This window comes from Orycteropus afer, unplaced genomic scaffold (assembly GCF_000298275.1).
Source record: "Orycteropus afer afer isolate SDZICR_OR568_19922 unplaced genomic scaffold, OryAfe1.0 scaffold00267, whole genome shotgun sequence".
Lineage (NCBI taxonomy): Eukaryota > Metazoa > Chordata > Mammalia > Tubulidentata > Orycteropodidae > Orycteropus > Orycteropus afer.
The window spans coordinates 1,832,163-1,854,330 of NW_006921854.1; the positions used below are offsets into that span (position 1 = coordinate 1,832,163).

The 22,168-nt window shown below is 42.4% G+C and overlaps 1 protein-coding gene across 1 annotated transcript in view; it reads right to left on the bottom strand.

Annotated features, from left to right (window-relative positions):
• Nucleotides 1-22,168, bottom strand: part of PLPPR1 (phospholipid phosphatase related 1) — a 122,374-nt gene that overhangs the window by 82,164 nt on the left and 18,042 nt on the right. The window lies entirely within an intron of this gene.

Below are 22,168 nucleotides of genomic sequence, written 5' to 3' on the forward strand. Positions count from 1 at the left end.
CTCTTCCAGAGAACAGAAAAAGAAGATATATCTCACAATTTATTTTACATGGCTAATGTAACCTTAGGAGCTCTAGTAGCATAGTGCCTAAGGCATTTGACTGCTAATCAGAAGGCTGGCAGTTCAAACCCACCAGCCACTCCTCAGAAGGAAGGTTGGGCAATCTACTTCTGTAGAGATACTGCCTCTGAAATCCAAGGAGGGGTCACTGTGAGTCGGATCCGACTTGACGGCAGTGAGTTTAGTTTTGGTTTTGGTATATTATATGTAAGATTCTGACTCATGGTGACTGATGTGTTGCAGAGTAGAGCTGCACTCCATATGGTTTTCAAGGCTGTGGCCTTTGGATGTAGATCACCAAGCCTTTCTTCTGCGGTGGCTCTGGATGGACTCTAACCTCCAACCTTTGGGTCAGCAGCCTAGTGCATTAACCATGTGCACCACCCAGGGACTACACAGCAGTACATAGACGGAGAGCTTCCAGAAACGCAGGCTGGATTCAGAAGAGAACGTGGAATGAGGGATATCATTGCTGATGTCAGATGGATCTTGGCTGCGAGCAAAGAATACCAGAAAGATGTTTACCTGTGCTTAATTGACTATGCTAAAGCATGCGATTGTGTGGATCATAAAAAATTATGGATAACACTGAGAAGAATGGGAATTCCAGAACACTTCATTATACTCATGAGGAACATGTACATAGACCAGGAGGCTGTCATTCAAATGGAACAAGGGGACTCTGTGTGGTTTAAAATCAAGGAGGGAGTACGTCAAGGTTGTATCCTTTCACCATACTTATTCAACCTGCATGCTGACCAAATAATCTGAGAAGCTGGACTATATGAAGAAGAATGTGGCATCAGGATTAGAGGAAGAATTAATAACTAACCTGTGATACGCTGACGACATAACTTTGCTTGCTGAAAGTGAGAGTGACTTGAAGTACTTGCTGATGAAGATTGAAGAATACAGTCTGCAGTATGGATTACATCTCAATATAAAGAAAACAAAAATATTCAAAACTGGACCTATAAGCAGCATCATGATGAATGGAGAAAAGATTGAAGTTGTCGAAGACTTCACATTGCTTGGTTCTACAATTACACCAATGGAAGCAGCAGCCAGAGCATCAGACAACATATAGCACTGGGCAAATTGGCTGCAGAGGACCTCTTTCAAGTGGTGAAGAGCAAAGATGTCTCCTTGAGGATGAAGGTGCGCCTGACACAAGCCATGGTATTTTCAATCGCCTCGTATGCATATGAGAGCTGGACAATGAATAAAGAAGACCGAAGAAAAGTTGATGCTTTTGAGTTGTGGTGCTGGCGAAGAATGTTGAAAGTGCCGTGGACTGCTGAAAGATCTAACAGATCTGTCCTGGAGGAAGTGCAGCTGGAATGGTCCTTGGAATGGTCCTTCATCTCACCTATTTGGTCATGTTGTTAGCAGGGACTATTCCCTGGAGAAGGATGTCATGCTTGGTAAGGGGGAGGGTTGATGAAAGACGAGAAGGCCCTCAACGAGATGGATTGACACAGTGGTGTGGCAATGCGCTCAAGTATTGCAAGGATTGTGGAGCTGGCATGGGACCGGGCGGTGTTTCGTTCTGCTGTGCATAGGGTTGCTATGAGTCGGAGACGACTCGACGACACCTAACAACAACAGGGACTACAGATACACATACACACACACACACCCCTACTTGGGGGCAGGGACACCAAAAACTAAAAAATACCCCATCTATAGTTAAGAGAATTTAGGCTATAGATGGTTCCCAAATTAACTATTGCCCTCTTCCAACAAGTACCCTTTAGTGGGAAGCCGTTTTCTGTTCCCTTCTTCACTCTTTTCCTTCTCCCAACGGTCACAGCAGTAAAGGCAGGGGTCAGGTAGGGCTTGTGGGGAGAGATGCAGTGAAAGCTTTCCTGAAGACAAAGTTCTGGCCTTGAGACTGGACAGTTCAAATCCCAGCTCTGCTCCTGACCAGCTACGTGAACTTGGGCACTTAACCACACAGTCTCAAAAAACAGGAAAATAATTCCTAGTATGACAGGAAACACATTAATGTATGAGTCATAGGCTTCTGCCAAGAAAATTCTGGCCATTACAGCCAAGTCCCTTCCTATCCCTCCTGAATTAGTTAAACACTAAAAGGTAGAGAACAAAGCAGAATTTACATTAAGGATTTAAAAAAGAAAAAAGAAAGAAAATTCATTAAAAGAAGTACCTAAAAAATTTATGGCATTTTTGTTGTTTTAAGACCAGCCCTCGCGTATGAAAGGAGCTCTGGTAGCAGAGTGGTTAAAACATCTGGTTGCTCACAAAAAGGTCAGCAGTTCGAACACACCAATCATTCTGTGGGATAAAGATGAGGCAATTTGCTTTTGTAAAGATTTATAGCCTTGGAAACTCTATGGGGCGGTTCCACTCTGTCCCACAGGGTCTCTATGAGTCAGAATCCACTCGATGGTGGTGGGTTTGGCTTTTGGTTTATGTTTGCTGTTGTTATGTGCCTTTGAGTCAGACCCGACTCACAGCGACCCCTCCTTGGGTTTCCGAGGCAGTATCATTACGGAAGTAGATTGCCCAACCGTCCTGTTTAGTGGTGCTAAATTTTAAGAGGGCCAGCCAAGGGCACCTGTTTGCACCAAACCGTGTTTTGAACCAAAACTAAGACACAACATGTAAAGAGATCAACATAGCACCTCATTACTTCTAAGACTCGGTTAGAGGATGTGCCTACGGAGCCCTCCTAATACCAAGCCACAGAATTGAGTAGACTAAACTACTCGGTCACTGACAGTGCGAGACAGCCACAGGCCTCTCCACTTAGAAGCAGTAGACTGGAACACATGTCCTGTGACCTCCGGCTCCCAAGGGGAAGGAGGGGTGAAGGAGCTGGCCCACACATGCCCCATTCTTACAAACCTGCCAATCGTATAACTTAGTCCATCCCAGGGGAGGAGCAACTGAAGGGCTGAAAGAGTTAATACCCAAATGACAGAAAATATCAGGAGTGGGAAATGTGCTTCTCCGAAAAAACTCATCTCAATTCATTCTGATCCGCAGAATGAATAGGATTTTCAATAATGTAATTTATTGTAAGTGAGCGAACCCTGCAACCACATCCTTGCACTTATTTCAACCACATTTCAGGCCTCCCAATGGATGTACATCCTGGGTCTGTTCCGGACTGACTTGAAATAAACGGGGTATGCCAAGTCTGGATTTTCTTTTGTTTTATTAAACCTTTTAATGCATTTAATTCCCAGAGATGACTGCACTGTTTCCAAGAGAGGGAGGAGGCAGTGTGTGGTGTATCTGTAATGATCCCTGACAGTGTGACATGGAGCAGTGAGTTTTACAGCAGCAGTTAAAATTACAGTAATTAGAGAAAATATCTGCATCTTTATAAACAGAGTGCTAACTGATTCAAAAGGAACTTAATGAGAACTTACAAGAGGAAGTGCACTTTTGCCACTGAGAATTAAACATTAATTAAAGTCAGAAGGCAACAGTCAAATTGCCTCTCTGGTTCAGCCACTTGGCAAGGAACGGAAATTGGAGAGGCTTCAGAATCTGCTCACTTTGCTGGCTGTGACCCTCCAAATGGATCCCCTAAACTTGTGTTCCCTTTTGATGCCGAATTCTACTTCCTGGTAAGGACTTTGTGTAGATCTTGTAGCAGAGATGGAGAAGTTGAAAGCTTTCGGATGCACAGCATTTTAGTCAGGCAGCTTATTTTACAAAGGTATTTTTAAATGCTTTTTCTATATCGGGACAAGTAAAAGAAAACCAAAACCCACTGCCATGGAGTGGAATTCTGACTCATAGCAGCCCTTCAGGACAGAGGAGAACTGCCCCACAGGGTTTCCAAGGCTGTCAGTCTTTATTGGAAGCAGACTACGTCATCTTTCTCCTGAGGAGCATGTGGGTTTGAACCACTGACCTTTTGGTTAGCAGCCGAATGCTTTAACCACTGCATCACCAGATCTCCTTAAGAAACCATATGTAAAATATAGTATGAGTTTAGCTATTGAAATAAAATATGCATAGAAAATACTAAAATACATACATAAAATATTATAAATACATTTCTTTGGACAATAGGGCAATGGTTTTTTTTCCCCTTTTCTGTGTCTTACATACACTGCTTTTATAAATAGAAAAAAAAAAGTAAGTTTTAATTTCTAAAGGTTTAGTATTCTCACTGCCGTCAAGTCTGATCCAGCTCATACCGACTCCTCCTTGGGTTTCCGAGGCAGTATCACTATGGAAGTAGATTGCCCAACCTTCCTTCCAAGGAGTGGCTGGTGGATTTGAACTGCCAGCCTTCTGGTTAGCAGTCAAATGCCTTAGGCACTATGCCACCAGAGCTCCCTTTGTATTCTCAGGAAATAACTAATCAGTGTCCAAGAATTGACTAGAAGGCAGTTAGGAAAACCGGCTTTTGTTTGTTTTTCTAAGGTCTTGGGGGATGGTGCAGAATTGATGAAGTAGAAAATAACAGATACAGCTAACACATGACTAGGACTTTACATACACTTTCAAGTATGACAGACATATTCTCAATCAACCCTTTGAGGCAAGCAATACACCCTATTACAGAGGAAGCCACTAGGAAACAAAGACCCAAAGAAAGACTTGTACCTAACTCCTTGTTTTCAAAATCCAGTGTTTGTACCGCTGCACCCCCACTGTGTGTGACATGGGTCAGCATTCATACCAGCGCCAGGTGGGCTGTGTCAGGCCTTCAAAGGGCACTCACAGGGAGCACACGGAAGGGGATTTGCAACATGAATTTTATCACCAAAACATCACTGCTAACACCATTTCTGTATCATTTAGCTGAACAGGCAAAGGGGCAATGGCCACTGATGCTAAATGTGTATGAATGAGTGTAGGTGTACGAAGCCTCCAAGGGTGAAGACAGTCTGTAAGGAGGCATGAGGTGCAACCAAAGGCTCACATGCTTGTGAACGGGGGGCCGTTCTGTTCTCACTGTGTTGTGTTCTTCCTGTTCAGCTGTACAGTCCATTTCTTTTAACTCCTCATCTCCCCCTCCCCTATCCCCTGGTAACTACAAAACTTCTTTACCTATTCTAAATATTTCAAATAAGTGGGGTCATACAATATTTTTCCTATTATGTCTGATTTTACTTCACTCCACCTAATGCTTTCAAGGTTCATCCATATCATAGCATGGATGAATAATTTCTCTTTATGGCTGAGTAATATTGTGTTGCACAGTTATATGACATTTTGCTTATCCATTTGTCTGTAATGGGCCCTTGGGTTGTTTCCACCTTCCAGCTAATGTGAATACCACTGCAGTGAACACTGGTGTACAAGTATGTTTGCACCATTGCTTGCAAATCTTCTGGGTATACACCTGGAGGTGAAATCGCGAAGTCATACGGTAGTTATATAATTAACTTTAGGAACTTCCAAACTGTTTCCCGTAATGGCTCCACCATTTTACATTCCCATCAGCAGCACATGAGAGTTCCAATTTCTCCACAGCCTCACCAATGTACAGTCAATTTTTTGCAATTTGAATGAGAAGTTCTGGAAATCCAGGAGTTTATGAGTGAATTCTTGTCTATCAGAGATCTGGCTCTTGCTTCGGGTGATCTGTGTGGGATTAGAATGAGCCAATCAGCCCTGCACAGCCAGGTGAGACACCGTGCTCATTAAATCTGTCTGTGGTGCTATTTCAGGGAAGCTGCGGTGTGAGCAGTGACAATATTTCACTCCACAAATGGCCGCTACGAAATATTACAGATGTCATGTGCTTGAACAGAATTGACTTAATGATTCTTTTCACTTAAGGAAGAACTGCTGGTAAAATTAGTTCCTCAAATGATTCCAAATGACAGATTCCTGAGGTGGCACAAATTCAGGCTGGACTTGCTAATAGAGGCTTTATGTCCATAGATGTCCTCCATGGTGCCTGAAGCCACCAGTCCAAGGTATGTACAGGCACTCAAGAAGAGGCCACAATACGTTTTCTTTCCCCAGTGACACTGCCACGAGGATGCCCTCTTTATAAGCATAACACTAACCATGATTCCCTCAAAGACTCAGGCAGATGCCTAAGTATCTAATTTGGGGGGGGGAGGACCCTAAGTCATCAAAATGGAAGCTTGCACTTATGTTCCCACCATGAACTGAAATTCACATCTAATATCAAATAGTGCAACATCTGTTTGCATATGGCACCTTGAAGCCACACTATTTTTTGGAAAGAACATTCTAGCCATTGTGTGTGTTTAGCTAGGAGTCTTTGGGTGGTACAAATGCACGCTCGGTTGCTAGCTGAAGGGTTGGAGGTTTGAGTTCACTTAAAGGTGTCTAAGAAATCCTGTTGCTCTATTTCTGAAAACTCAGCCACCATAAACCTTACAGGGCACAGTTCTACTCATCAGGATCAACTCTACGTATGGTGTACGACACTCAAGACAAATAGAGGCACTCACTCACCACCTGATTTGCTATGAAAACGCTTCTTGCAGCATCTTTCCATTTTACTCAGCTTCTTATAGTGTTAATTGCCAGAGGCTAAAGCACACTACAATCTTAATTATTCCTCACAACAGCCCGTCTGAGGAGGCTAGAGGGCCTGCTAGTCCATCTTTACAAAACAGGGGAGATATGGACCTAGATTTCAAGCCACACATTACAACATACCATTAATAGGAATAGGACAGGAACTTGGACAGCAGTTTCATCTTATTTTACTTGTTCCAAAGACAAAAAAAGAAAAAAATATATACTCCAAAAAGTGACTATTGGCTTTGTACACACACATACACACACGCACGCGCGCGCATTCATAAAGTTTTCGGTGGTTAATTTTTTTTTCCAGAAGTGGACTACCTCTTCCTTCTTCCTAGTCTGTCTTAGTCTGGAAGCTCTGCTGATACTTGTCCATCATGGGTGGTCCTGATGGTATTCAAAATGCCAGTGGCATGGCTTTGAGTATCACAGCAACATACAAGCCGCCATAGTACAACAAACTGACTGACGGATTATACTTTGTACATATGATTTCCTTTAAATTGACTGAACTGAACTGACTGAGCCTTTCATTTTACACTGGAAATGTCACTTCATCACTTCCCAGAGGAGCTCAAATTACCAAAAATACAGCATACTTTTCCTACTTAAATGGATTTCCTCCTCCTCTTAGGTGGAGATCAGGAGCAAAGAGACTTAGCCTGCTCTGGCTGCCACTAGTCAGGATGGACAATCCAAAGACTTAAGGCCCTTGCGCTGTCTTAGAACTTATCATTGTAGGTTCTTGTTGGCTGTGGGTAAATGAATGAAAGGATTTATGTCATTTTCACCAGGGTGGGGTGTCTCAGATTGTGATGGGATTGGTCTCACACAAATTCTGGCAATTCCACTTTTGGATATCATGACCAGCACTCTATAGAATAACCAACAGGTCTGCAAGCACATGCAGGGATTTCCATATTAGTGTTGTTCACAGCAGTTGATTTCCATACCTGCGTTGTTGCTGCCGCTAGCTGGTGTTGAGCCAGCCTGTGACTTATGAAGAGCCACACGCAACGGAACAAACGCTGCCTGGTCCTGTGGCATCCCCAGGGTTGCACACAGAGCAGACACTGTGAGCCACAGCCCTTGCACTAGCTGAGTTTAGGAAGGAGAGCTCCAAGCCTTTGCTTTCTGGTCCATCTAGTATGGAAGCTCTGCTGAAAACCTCTCAGAATCCTGGCAGCACCCATGTCTCCATGACAGACTGGTGGTGACCGGGCATGACGTGCACTGGCCTGGACTCGAACTTGGGTCTCCCGTGTGGAAGGCAAGAATTCCACCACTGAACCCCCAGTGTCCTCCCATATTTGTGTCAGGACTTGCCATTGTGAGAATAGTAAGAACTTTTCAGAGGCAGATACATGGCATTTCCTTCTAGGACTACAGCTTTTAAATTCCACTTAGTAGTGAAATGTTCTCAAACACAATCTCACATTAAAAAAAAAAAAAAAATCCCAAAGCAGTTGCCATGGAGTCAATTCCAACTCATAATGGCCCCATGTGAGTAGAGTAGCACTACACTCAGAGTTTTCAAGGCTGTCACCTCTTGGAAGCAGGTCTCCAGGCCTGGCTTCTCAGGTGCCCCTTGGTGGGTGTGAATCATCAATCTTTCAGTTAGTAGTTGAGTGCTTAACTGTTTGTGTGACTCAGGAACCCCTAATCTCACAGAGAACGCCGATACCAGAAGCCGACTGACGTGCAGGTGCCCTAGGAGAAGGGGCTGAGGGAGGAAACACATAGGCTTCCTCTTGGCCCCGTGTCCTGCCACGTTGGAGGCTCTCAGAAGCCTAGAGCTCTGAAGAATCTAATCTGAGGACTCCTGCTTTACGTTCTCTGTACAACAAGCCAAACATATACAGTTACCTGTGTTCTCAGAGACATTCAGTGTAGAAACGACCATCTTTGTTCTTGCCATCTTACCTGCATATCCTAGGCAACACAATGAGTACTGGGTTTGACTCATAGATCATAACCCTGCAAAGATTTAAATGGGTTGAGGATGCCAAGGACATAGAGATTGAGTTGAGTGGGAGTTGTCTAGGTGAGTTTTGGTGTGGCTCAAAGCCACATTCTTCCCAGACCTGAAAGGAATCGACATCATATCCTGTCTGGTGAACAGCATGCACAGTTTTATGGCTACAACATTTGCTTTACAAGAAATGAGCAAACACTCCGCTATTTGTTTTTATCAGGCTGTAAAGTGTGGGTGCTAGCTAAATTCATGCTCATGTGTGCACTGTCTTTCTGTCTCAGGTGTTCCTCTCGGCCAAATCAGTTTGGGGAAAGCACTGAGATGGTTTCTCATGGGACTTTCATACACACTGCTGGCTTCCCTCTTTATCACGTTGCTTGAACAATGTCTCTCAGAAATATCAGCACAAGGCTTGTCCCCATGAGGGGGAGGTTAAAGATGTCCCAAATGTCCAAACTACCGTGCCTCTCCTTCATTTCAAGCATTAACTCCTCCTCCCAGTAATCTCCCCTGTCTTAGGGTTCTGTATTTGCCTCACAGAACTCACAGACACCCAAGGGATCAATCATCTCACGTAGTAGTGGTGGAGGCTGGCAGGCTGGTGAGTCCCAGGTCCGTGAGTGGGTCTGGAGAATCCTCCCAATTCTTGGGGTTTGATGAACCTCAGTCAGCAGATCAGATGACGGCTGCTGTCCCAAATCCAGGGGTGAAATGAGGATGGGCCAAGACACAAAACCGGAGCAAGAGGAGGGCGAACCTTCCCAGGAGATTCGTAGGTATCCCCTCAAGGAAGCTAAGGGTGGTGATCTGAATTATACCTTCTGGCAAAGCAAGATTCAAGATACATCCCACCTGTGTCACTCCAACAGCTATAACCCAAGTGGATGGCTTTAACAATCAGCAGCTCAAGGCAAATGCCAATTGAAACCACAGAACAGATTGCCAGTCATTATAGGGAACCATTACTACTGCTGCCCAGCCAAGTTGACACCTGACCTTAACTCCCACACCACCCCAGGCATGGTTAATAGGAGTTACAATACATCACAGAATGGAGGACAATGGCTAGAAGGGCCGCAGCAAGCAATTCACCACACAGGTGTTGCTTCAATTCCCCAGCTGCTGCTAATTTCTCTGGGGACTTGGTGTCACCACCTAAAGCAATCACATGCTGCTTGTCTACTCAGGGAATGGCTTCATCCTCGCTATAGATGCTGTCTTGTGTTGATGCTAGTTCTCTAGGCAGTCTGCGGACAACCGAGATGGCTAAGGATATTCTCCTTACACAAGGGGTTTATAGTTCCTGTTTTCTGCCTTTCTCTCTTCCATTCATTATTCCTAGGGAAAAGGTATTCTCTCATATTGCTTGATTAATAATAGGTGCTCAGAAAAAATGCATTCACTGACTGACTTTCTGGGGTGTTCACTTTTGGTGGCAAAAGCATAGGTTTTGGAGTAAAAGAATCACCAATTTGAATTCATGCTCTTCCTCTTATGACTTTGGGCAAGTCATTTCACTCCTCTGAGCTGCCATTTCTTCACCTTTAAAGTGTGATAACAGTACCTACCTCAGAGTGTGGTTGCAGGGAGACACAATATGGTGTATGGACTAGCTCAGCATACAGGAGGTGCTCAGAAAAGTCCCTTTCCTTACCTCTTGAAGAATGAAGTGCTGTGCTTTCTCAGGAAGGAGAGTTGGCTCTCCCTCCCAGGAGTCTCCATGATCCAGACAGGTTCTGGCCATTCCATCGGAGTTGGCTCGGAAGGCCTCTTCCAGGGTAGTAAGCTGTCCCCTGACATCTTCATATCCTAGGCTAAGACCTGCTCCTTGGGCCTCAGTCCACTACCCCAGTCTCCTGACTATCGGGCTGTACCTAAGCACTTCTCAAGGAGTCTCCAGCATTGCCAGGCAAAAGCAACAGGTCTACACTAAAGGCTTGGTACTCATAGGACAGGTGCAGTTGTTAACCAAAACTACCAATCACAGGAGGCATGTCAACAGTACTGGTGTATAAGCAGGCTTTTTGGTTCACCTAGCATCCATTCCCCAATCTTCTGGAATCATACTTGTAGCTTCCTTTCAGAGACCACTGCTCCTCATTTTCGGCTACAAGCTTATTCCTTCAGCCAACCACATATCTAACCCTCTGGCTACAGTGACTGGTTCAGGGATGGACATGTGATCTAATGAGAGCCAATGAGATATTTTCTGGGGCTTAAGAGACAAAGTAGTTTCATTTCTCTCTGTGGAACTACAAATGAATCCCTCTTCTTTTTGAATGATGTTGTGTGAAGCTTGTGAGGCCTTACCTACTACCATAAGAGGAGAGCTTAGGGCTAGTAGGTCATGGTGTGAAACCTGAGGATGAGGTTTCATCCTCAATGGCGGTTGAGAGGTGTAGGGGAGGAGTCTTTGGTGAAAGTCTTTAAACCGCTGGATGAAGCCCCATTTGAAGTCTGCGTTCCATCTGGACTTTTTGGTTACGTAAGTCAATCATTTAAAATCTGTTTTCTAAAGCTTGTATCTGAGAGACTGGAAATACTAAAGGAAGGGGAAATTCTGTGAATCTTATTACCCACAAAGATAAATTACTTCCTGTTTAGCTAGAAGGTAGAACTGTAAGAAAATCCTTAGTCTTAATAGATATTTGGCACGTTAATTATGCGCTGATTGCTGAATTGATGTTTATCTTTCCTGTTTTACTGCTGCAAATGCAATATGTGTATAAATATGCCATGGTTTGCAGCTTCAAGTAGTAGAAGACCAACGAGCTCTGCAGTCAGAAAGATCAAGGTTCAAACTCCCTTTTAGAGTTGAAGTGATAAATAAATGAGATTACGTATTTATACCACTCAGTCCAACCCATGGTAGGTACTCAATTAAGTGGCATTTATTACCTAAAAGGGACCAGAAGGCTGCACAGGAGTTCCGTCTAGAACACTGGCTCTCAACCAGCAGTGACTTTTACCCTTGGGACATTTGGCAATGTCTGAAGACATTTTTGATTGTCACAACTTGCAAGACAGTATACTGACATTTAGTAGGTTGAGGCCAGGGATGCTACTAACCATCCTAGTGTGCACAGGACAGCCTGCCACAAGGAGGAACAACAGAAGGGTTCCCTGCTCCTCTGCCAAGGCTCTGGGGGTTCTTGTGATCCGCGGGTCTCAAAGCAGATGGCCAAGATGAGAGCCCAGCTGAGGAAATGGAGAGTATGGCCTCTGGAGAGGGCAGGGCTGAGTACCAGTTAGGGCTCATGGCTGGGCAGCTACAGACAGGAGGGATGTGGTCGGGGTGAGCCTGGGCCTGACCTAATCCCAGGACAGAATGCCCCCTGCGTCCGAATGTATCGTGAGTGAGGTGAAGCACAGCCAAACATCAAGAGCTTGATGTCAGAGGAGCAGAACATCTCCATTTCATGACCAGCTGCAGACCTCCCATAGCTTACATATTAGCTTATATTCCTTATTCGTTACATAAATCTCTGGGCTGATGGTGTTACAAGTTATGGCTTTGCAAGGAAACAGAACACTGCCTAGTTCGGTCTAGCCGGTACTTCCAGGTGTACCACAGTGATGCAAGGATGGATGGTCTTCTAAAATCATCATCTGGCTTTGGTGGGAGTGATAATGATCATGAGATTGCAGACGACATCCAGACTTCTGCATCAAGTTTCTTTTCTCACAAAGCTTCTTGGCTCCAAATGGCTGACGTGAAGTCAGTACCCATCCCCCAGACTGGGGTGAAGTTGCTTAGAGCAACCCAACCAGGAACCCCATAGCACATGTGTGAATTGGGTGTCAGGGAGCCCCATTCATCTACAATGAGAAGTGAGGATAAGGCAAGAGACCAGCCTTAAACACAAAGCATCTCGGCCTCGGTGCTGCCAGTGTGGCTTCTCTTCCCCTTTTGTGGTGGGGACAGTCTGGGTGCAGGGCACTGTTCACCTCATGACTAGTTTAACAACTTTTTGCTGCTCCTCTGCTGATTTAGTCAGCTTCTCTAAATGACACAAAGATGTGTGAGAGCACGCAGATGTGTGTATCTGGTGGCAGTTTTAATTATTGCCGCTCACCCTTCCCTGTGCTCAGGCTCATTCTAATTGTCTTTGTGACTTTGCTTACTAACTTATTTGTAGGCTTTTCAGCAATTCTTTCCTGTTTTCTATTGGTGAAATCTTTAAAATTGTCCTTTTATTATCTGTTTCATTGGTTTTCGTTTGCTACCTGCTGAGATGCCGTAGTCTTAATCATTACATGTTAAAAGACAGCTGTTAGAAGTTTATTTAATTACACAGATAACCTAACAACAGAACTAAAAATGAAATAATGTTTTAATTTTCCTATGCTTTGCTAATAAACTATCATAATAGCTACCATCTGAAAGCTTGCTGTGCGCTAAGCAATGTGCTATGCTTTCTCATTCAAGTCTCAACATCTTTGTGAGGTACGTGTTGTTGTTAGGTGCCGTCGAATCAGCTGTGACTCATAGCAACCCCAGATGCAAGAGAACAAAGCAGTGCTTGGTCCTGTGCCAGCCTTACAACCCCTGTGTGCTTGAACCCGTTAATGCAGCCACTGTGCCAGTGCATCTGCTGAGAGCCTTCCCCTTCTTCACTAACCCTCTACTTTACCAAACGTGACATCCTTCTCCAGGGACTGGTCCCTCCTGACAACATGACCAAAGTAGGTGAGATGAAGTCTGGCCATTCTCACTTATACGGAACATTCCAGCTGTACTTCCTCCAGGGCAGATCTGTTCATTCTTCTGGCAGTCCATGGTACTTTCAGTATTCTTCACCCACACAACTAACAACTCAAAAGCATCAACTCTTCCTCTGTCTTCCTTATTCATTGTCCAGCTTTCACATGCATATGAGGCGATTGCAAATACCAAGGCTAGTGTTAGGCACACCTTAGTCTTCAAAGTGACATCTTTGTTCTTCAACACTGTAAAGAAGTCTTTTGCAGCAGAATTGCCCAGTGCAATACAACATCTGATTTCTTGACTGTTGCTTCCATGGGTATTGATTGTGGATCCAAGTAAAATGAAATCCCTGACAACTTTTTTTTTTTTTTTTATTAGGATTTGGGTGAAGATTTACAGAGTAAATTCACTTTTCATACAGCAGTTCATATATACTTTGTCTCATGTCATTGACCAAAATTCACAATGCAGCAGCTCCCCTCCCACTTCCTCCCCATAGTTACCTCCTCCCAGTGCCCATCCCTTCATACTCTTCTGCACCCTGAACTATCTCCTTGTGCATAAGCAGCCCTTCCTTCTCCCATGATTGTTCTCTCCAGGGCGTGTGTCTACTTGAGGTAAATGTTTAACTCACATGCCTGTACTTTGTTTGGCTGGAAACCACAGGTGTGGGTTCAATTCCAGACCTGAAGGGCAGCTAGGGGCCATAGTCTCAGTGGTTACACCAGGCTCTATTGGACCAGCAAACCTGGTCCCCACCTGTTTTTTTTTTTTTGCCTCCAAATGATTTTGAGTTTTGTTCCACATTGTTCTCCCTCTCTATGCAGGATCTTGTACATCCCTTCCAAGTGGATGGCAGTGGTAGCTGGGCACCATCTAGTTCTTCTGGTCTCATAGTTGTATAGGTTGCAGATCGGATGGTGTACCAGTCACTAGGACTGATTGTTTCCATTCATTTTGGTTTTCTTCTTTCTTCTTGATGAGGAGAGACCCGTTGTTGCATCTAGATGGCAGCTTCCTAGCTTTTAAGGTCCCAGTCGCTACTCGCCAAACTAGTAGGTGGAACAATGTTTTGTACAGTATGTTATGCCAATTGAGCTTGATGTCCCCTGCGACTATGGTCCCAAGCCCGCAGGATCAACTACTCGGTCCCTCTGGGTAGCTGGCTGTGACCAAGCAATGACCATAACCTTGCCCCTTGTCAGCTCTACTATACACCTGGGAATTCTGATCATTCACATGAACTTATAGGCCCATTGTCTGCCAACCCTATATATGATCTTGGATACACTCTCCATTTAGACATACCTAATTGTTTAGCTTGTTCACCTATCTATCCGTCCCTATACCCATGTTTGCTTTCACTGACAACTCAGTACTGTATATGCAAAGGGGTTCATATTTGTTGTCTGTACTGCCCATGTACCTCTCTATGTCTTTCTCATCCTCAATGCTGCCATATTGGTCACTCACATTTGGTACATTGCCCTTCTCTTCACCCAAATCAATATTTATCTCTATCTATCTAACAGCATTCCCTCCCCTCCCCTCCCACCCCTGGTAACCAACAAAGAAAATGTCCTCCAATATATATAAACCTTCCCTTAACTTTTACAATAACGGACTAATACAATATTTGTCCTTTTGTGACTGACTTATTTCGCTCAGCATAATGTCCTCCAAGTTCATCCACGTTATGCAGTGTTTTGCAGATTCTACATTATTCTTTAGCGTTGCATAGTATTCCATTGTGTGAATGTACCAAAGTTTGGTTATCCATTCCTCAGTTGTTGGACATCTAGGTTGTTTCCAAGTTTTGGCTATTGTAAATAGTGCTGCGATGAACATCGGCGTGCATATATCTGTTCTTGTTATGGCTCTCACTTCTTTAGGGTATATACCTAGTAATGGGATGGCTGGGTCAAATGATATTTGTATTTCCAACTTTTGAAGGAATCCCATACTGCTTTCCACAATGGTTGTACCATTTGACAGTCCCACCAGCAGTGTATGAGAGTCCCAATCTCTCCACAACCTCGCCAGCATTTGTTATTTTCTGTCTTGTTGAACTTTGATACTAGTGCTGGAGAATCCCTGACAACTTTAATCCTTTCTTCATTTCTCACGATGTTGCTTATTTGTCCAGTTGTGAGAATTTTCATTTTCTTTATGTTGAGGTGTAATCCACACTGAAAACTATAGCCTTTGATCATCAGTAAGTATTTCAAGTTCTCTTCGCTTTCAGCAAGCAAGATTGTGTATCTGTATAACACAGGTTGTTAATGAGTCTTCCTCTAATCTTGATGTCACGTTCTTCTTCATATAGTTCAGTTTCTTGGATTATTTGCTCAGCATACAGACTGAGTAAGTACGGTGAAAGGATACAACCCTAACACATACCCTTCCTGATTTTAAACCAAGCAGTGTCCCCTTGTTCTGTTCAAGCGACAACCTCCTAGTCTATGTACAGGTTCTTCATGAGCACAATTAAGTGTTCTCAGATTCCCATTCTTCTCAATGTTATCCATAATTTGTTATGATCCACAAAGTTGAATGCCTCTGCACAGTCAATAAAACACAGGTAAATATCTTTCTGGTATTGTTTGCTTTTAGCCAAGATCCATCTTGATACATAGTATCAAGTTATTTACTCCTATATTATAGAAAAGAAAACTGAGTCTAGAGAGATTAAGTAACTTGCCCAAGGTCATTGCAAATGGTACAAGATGGGTCGATGCCAGCTGAGGTGTAGACTGACTTCAGAGTTAAAAGTCAATGATTTTATTTCACCTCCTTTAATGCCTAAGGCATTTGACTGCTAACCAGAAGGCTGGTGGTTCAAACCCACCGGCACTCTTTGTAAAGAAGATTGGGAGATCTACTTCTGTAGTGATACCACCTCAGAAACCCAAGGAGGGGTCGCTACGAGTCGGATCCGACTCGACGGTAGTGAGTTTGGATTTTTTTTTTTGTTACTTCCACTATTTATCATTATGCACACATGCTTCATAGATTTTTGCAAACATAGCATTGATAGTCTTTACCGTCCTTCTATTTTCACTTAACAGAATACTAAAAGCACTTTCCAAATTGTTTTATCATATTTACAAGGTGAATCATTTTTATCGATAGCATATTCTTTTATAAAATTGATATATCAAATTTCTATTGCAGCATATTGATGATTTTCAATTTTTCATCTTTTTAAAATAAATCTCTGGAGAACATTTTAATGCATGTAGTATTTTCTAATTTTGAAGTTACCAAGTCAAAGAGTAGGTGCCACTTTATAATTTGTCACACACATTGTTCAAAAAGTTCCCTGAGTTATACCAGTGTCAGTGTGGCTGAAGGCTACCAGCTTTACCACAACTTCACCAGTATGGAAACTATCATTATTCTAAGTTTGTTAATTTAATAGGTGTATTTCTGTTAATAGGCATTATTTGGTGATTACTGAGGTTGGATATTTATTTTTATATGGTTCTTTTTACCAATTTCTATAAACTTCCTGTACAGTATATAGAAAATATTGAAGTTGTCAAGGATTTCATTTTATTGGATCACAAACCATGCCCATGGAAGCAGCAGTCAAGAAATCAGACAACACACTGCATTGGGCAAATCTGCTGCAAAAGACATCTTTAAAGTGTTAAAGAGCAAAGATGTCACATTGAAGACTAAAGTGCACCTGACCCCATGGGATTCTCTATAGCCTCATATGATGTGAAAGCTGGGCAATGAGTAAAGAAGATGGCAGAAGAATTGATGCATTTGAACCGTGGCGCTAGCAAAGAACACTGCCTGTACCACGGACTGCTGGAGGAACGAACAACTCTGTCTTGGAGGAAGTACAAAAGAAATGTTCCTTAGAATCAAGAATGGGCAGACTCTCTCTCATGTACTTTGGTCATGTTGTCGGAAGTGACCAGTCTCTGGAGAAGGGTATCATGTCTGATAAAGCAGAGGGTCAGCAAAGAAGAGGAAGACCCTCAAGAAGATGGAGTGACATGATGGCTGCGATGCTCACTCAAGCATGGCAGTGGTGGTGAGGAATGGGCCGTGTTCCGTTCTGTTGTGCAGTGAGTCAGTATGTGTCTGAGCTGACTCAACAGCACCTAACAACAACAACATACAAACCAGAGATCAGTGAGATATGGCTTATGGGCCAAATCTGGCCCACTGCCTGTTTTTATAAATAAAGTTTTATTGAAACAGTACATTCATTTTTGTATTGTCTGTGGCTGTTTTGGTATTACAACTACAAAGCTGAGTAGCTGTGACAAAGACCATATGGCTCACCAACAGCACCAGCCATATAATTTGTAGGACCTCGTGCAAAATGAAAATGTGGAGTCCCTTGCTAAAAATTATTAAGAATTTTAAGATGTCATCTGAAGAACATTAGCGAAATGTAGGTTGCATGCCCATGAAGTTGGCCCTGACCCCAAAACCTAAAACATTTATCCTCTGACTCTATAAAAAAGTTCACTGACCCATGGTATTGATATTATTACTAAATCTGTTATACTAAAAAAACCAAACTCACTGCCAATGACTTGGACCCGACTCCTAGCGACCCCTCCTTAGGTTGCTGAGGCAGTATCTCTATGGAAATAGATTGCCCAACCCTCCTTCTGAGGAGTGGCTGGTGGGTTTGAACTGCCAGCCTTCTGGTTAGCAGTCAAATATGCCTTAGGCACGAAGCCACCAGAGTTCCCAAATTTGTTATAATAAGTTCAGATATTTTTTCTTGTCTGTAATTTCTCTTTTTAAGTATGCCATTGGTGTCAGAACACTGATAGTCATTTTTATATGTGATAGAATCTTTAGACAGGATCACCAACCCCAAGATTGAGTAAACAGTTAAATCTGTTTTCTGCTGCTAGTTCCTTTGAATGATTTGAATTCTTATATTTTATTCTAATCATATAGTTCATTTTAATGTGTAGTATTAAACTTTGTTATATATTAATCCAATTTTAAATTGATAGTTAATCACAAATCCCATTGCAAATATTTTCTTTATTCATTGCTTAGCAATGCCTATCTTAACATAAATGATTTTCTTGTATGTAAGTGATCAATTATGGAGCTTTCTAGTCTGTTTCATTAAATTCTAATTCTACTTTCTGTTCTTTGGCTCAGTGGTTCTCAACCAGTGGTTACTTTGCCCACCCCCACCCCAAGGGCAGTTGGCAGTGTCTGGAGGTGTCTCTGGTTATCACAGCCAGAAGGGGTGTGGAACGCTACTAGCATCGAGCAGGTAGAGGCCAGGGATGCTGCTAACCATCCTACGATACACAACATAGCCTCTCCCTGCGACAAAACCATCCACCCCAACGTTTCAATTGTGCCAAGACAAGGAAACTCCACTCCAGCTGTGGATTCCATTATGATGCTTCATCGCACGCCTCGGCATCTTTAACACCATTGAAGGCCAGCCAGCTGGCCCATCTTTGCTTCTCTTAAAAATCTCACTTAATATTCTTGAATGTTTATTTTTCCAAACTAATTTTAGAACACCTTTTGTCAAGAAAAAAGAAAATGCTATTGAGGTTTTGCCCAGAATTTAATTAGAGCTGCAAGTTAATTTATATTCCCAATCAGGTTTCTATTATTATAGCTTTAGTTCTTATGCAAGTCTTTACAGAGTGTAATGTCCAGTCAAATTTTCTAGTTTACTTAATTAGACATAAGCATCCATCAAGTTTACTCCTAAGTATTCTATCATTTTCTTACTAGAATAGTGAGATCTCTTTATTATTAAATGGCTGTTTTGGATACTCCTATTTATCTTTTTTTTTTTTTTTTTTTGAGATTAAATAGGAATATCCAAAACTGCCATTTAATAATAAAGAGATCTCACTATTATAGCAAGAAAATGATAAAATACTTAGGAATAAACACGAAGCAAGACTGGGCAATCTACTTCCGTAAAGATTTACTGCCTTGGAAACCCAGTGGGGGTCTCCATGACTTGGAATCGACTCCATGGCAGGGGGTTTGGTTTTTTAATTTATCTCAAACAACATCACTAAAACTTATCATTTGACTAACATTTGGATGTTTTATTTAGCTTTCAAGGTAAAAACAATATAATTTGTCGATTTTTCCCAGTGTTTGTTTATCTTAGTTTTGTTAAGTTTTTACAGCATAGGCTTGGACTTTCAAACTAACATTAATAATGTTGATAGAAAGCACTGCTGAATTAAAAGCATGAACACTTGTTATTTAAGTAAAATATTCTTGATTTAGAATATTTATCATCTCAAGTTTAAAAATAAAAGAAACTTGTGGTAACTATGAAAAACATACGCTACAGATCTCCATTTTAAACTTGTTACTGTTGGACTTCTGATTTTATTACCCAATAAGAGCACACGTGTATATGTATAGTACATACAGAACGTGTACATATAACAGACCTCTGGAAAATTAATGTGATCTGACAAAGTGCTGGGTATGCCAGATAGGTTAGGATACTTTGGCAGTGCAACGACGTGTTGAAACTCCTTGAAGTACAAGCAGCCATTCGCAAGCCATCAAGGGTGAAAGGAACCTGTGTCGCAGGTCAAATTGTAATTTCCCCCAGCATCCCCGCAGAATAGCATGATTGATTCTTGAATGGACTTGAACAAAAATGACCTAATCTTTAGTGCTTCAGTGACAGCAATCCCTGAGCCCCACCCACCAGGGGCTGTTTTGTCACCTCATCCAGCTCTTTACAGATTTCCTGGAAGCCTCACAAGGAAGACAAGATGCACAGAACTACACATTGTCTTTACAGATTAAAATTACAGACAAACCCATCCCTCAAACTGACCCATGTTTCTGGTCCTCTCTCCGTATGGAGTCGTAGAAGTTTGCAGGAACAGAGAAGATACTGATGAAATAAATTATTTCATTTAAGTGCTCGCATACCCCCTTCTTTCAGTATTGTACCCCCTGTGAATAACATTAAAGTGATGGCATATTTGCACTGAGGTGCTTATGAGTCAACTAACTTTTCCTTTGCTTTTTCAGAGCATGTTTGCCTTTTGGATACAGAGCACAAGGCTTAGAATCTGATTGGTAATGGAAGGATAGTGAAAACATGAATTGCAAACCAAACAATACTAGGTAGGGATTGAATAAGTGTAATCTATCTACAGAATACGAAAACATATTTCCCAAAGGCCTAGCTGGTCATAGGTTCTTCCTCAACTGCTCTAGGCTATGGATAGGAAAGAGCACAGTAATCATGTCTAAATGTCTGTTAATTTCCAAAGTTGACACTGATAAGCGATGAAGGTATCTTGTTTGGAAATTTCATGTTTTTGTATACTTAACAACAACATTGACATTTCTACATTATGTGTAATGTTAAACATATCACTTATCTTGAATTTAATATAATGTTTATCAATTTGTTATTGTTGTTATGTGCTGTTGAGTCAGCCCCGACTCATAGCTACCCCTCCTTGGGTTTCCAAGGTGGTATCACTACGGAAATAGATTGCCCAACCTTCCTTCCGAGGAGTGGCTGGTGGGTTTGAACTGCCAGCCTTCTGGTTAGCAGTCAAGTGCCTTAGGTACTATGCTGCCGGAGCTCCCAAAGACGCTTGGACGGATTATATCTATTTCTGAGTGCTTATTCACTATAATCATTGTACGTATTTTTGGGTATACATTTAAATAAACTTTGAGCTTATTAACTATCACTAATCATGTTCATATTCATATGGTGTAAAATCAAATTTGGAGAATAAAATTCACTGGAGAATAAGAATCTTTTATAGTCAGAATCCAATAAAAAGAGTGAGAGGAAGAAAGAGCAAGCCGAGTATTCGCTGCCAAGGACTCTGGAGAGTGGGGTGGGGTGGTAACATAGACTCGCCTTCCCTGTCTGTCCTAAACTACTGGTTACTTCCCATACAAGCTCCGTGAAGCCCAGTGAAGCCCGAGTCCCCTGGGTTAGGGAGTCAGAGGCCTCCGGACTGCTTGTTTAATCATCTCCATATGCCCTTAGCTCCTCCCAGCTGGGTCCTCCCGTGCTCTGAAGAAGTAACACAATGAACTTCTGTGACGTCCACACAGTTCACACCTTCCTACCTTGAAGGCAGAGGTACTTTAGCTTATGACAGAATACTACTGGATGTTTTGTCATTCTAAACATCGTAGCTGTCGGAAAAGCATGCTTGATGATCATAACTTAGAACAAAGCTCGGAACAAAGCAAATGCACACAGCACTTGGGTTTATAATGAAAAAAGTTATTTTACATACAAAGGAAACCTAAGTGCCTATGAAACTAATCAGTATACTTCCAGGAAGGACTGCTCATTCTTTATCAGGACAGTCCTGATACTCCTGGGCTCCTACCTGGACTAACAGTCATTGCATAATTAAACTGTCTGCAAGAGTCCCTGTCAATCCTGAAGACACAGCAAAAGATTAGATCAGTGTGGCTGTGATCCAGGAAATATCTGATGTGCTATTTTTAAAACTGGAGAAATAATCCACATTGGTGGTAATTGCTTTGAGTGACTATGCCAGTAGCTAAAAAAAAAAAAAAAGAAAGAAAGAAAAGGCAAACATGGAACGGTCAGATTCCTTCAGACATCAGATGTGAAAATCAAACACCACTTAGGTTTGCAGAAAAATTGCATTGCCAACTACTCAAAATAATTAGCAAGTTTTATCTTACTCATCTCCATGGCTGGGACCAAATATCAGTCCTTCAATGTGAATTGGTTGTTGTTGTTGTTATATGCCACGGAGTCAGATCCGACTCATAGCAACCCCTCCTTGGGTTTCTGAGGCAGTATCACTATGGAAGTAGATTGCCACATCTTCCTTCTGAGGAGTGGCTGGTGGATTTGAACTGCCAGTCTTCTGGTTAGCAGTCAAGTACCTTAGGCACTATGCCACCAGAGCTCCCTG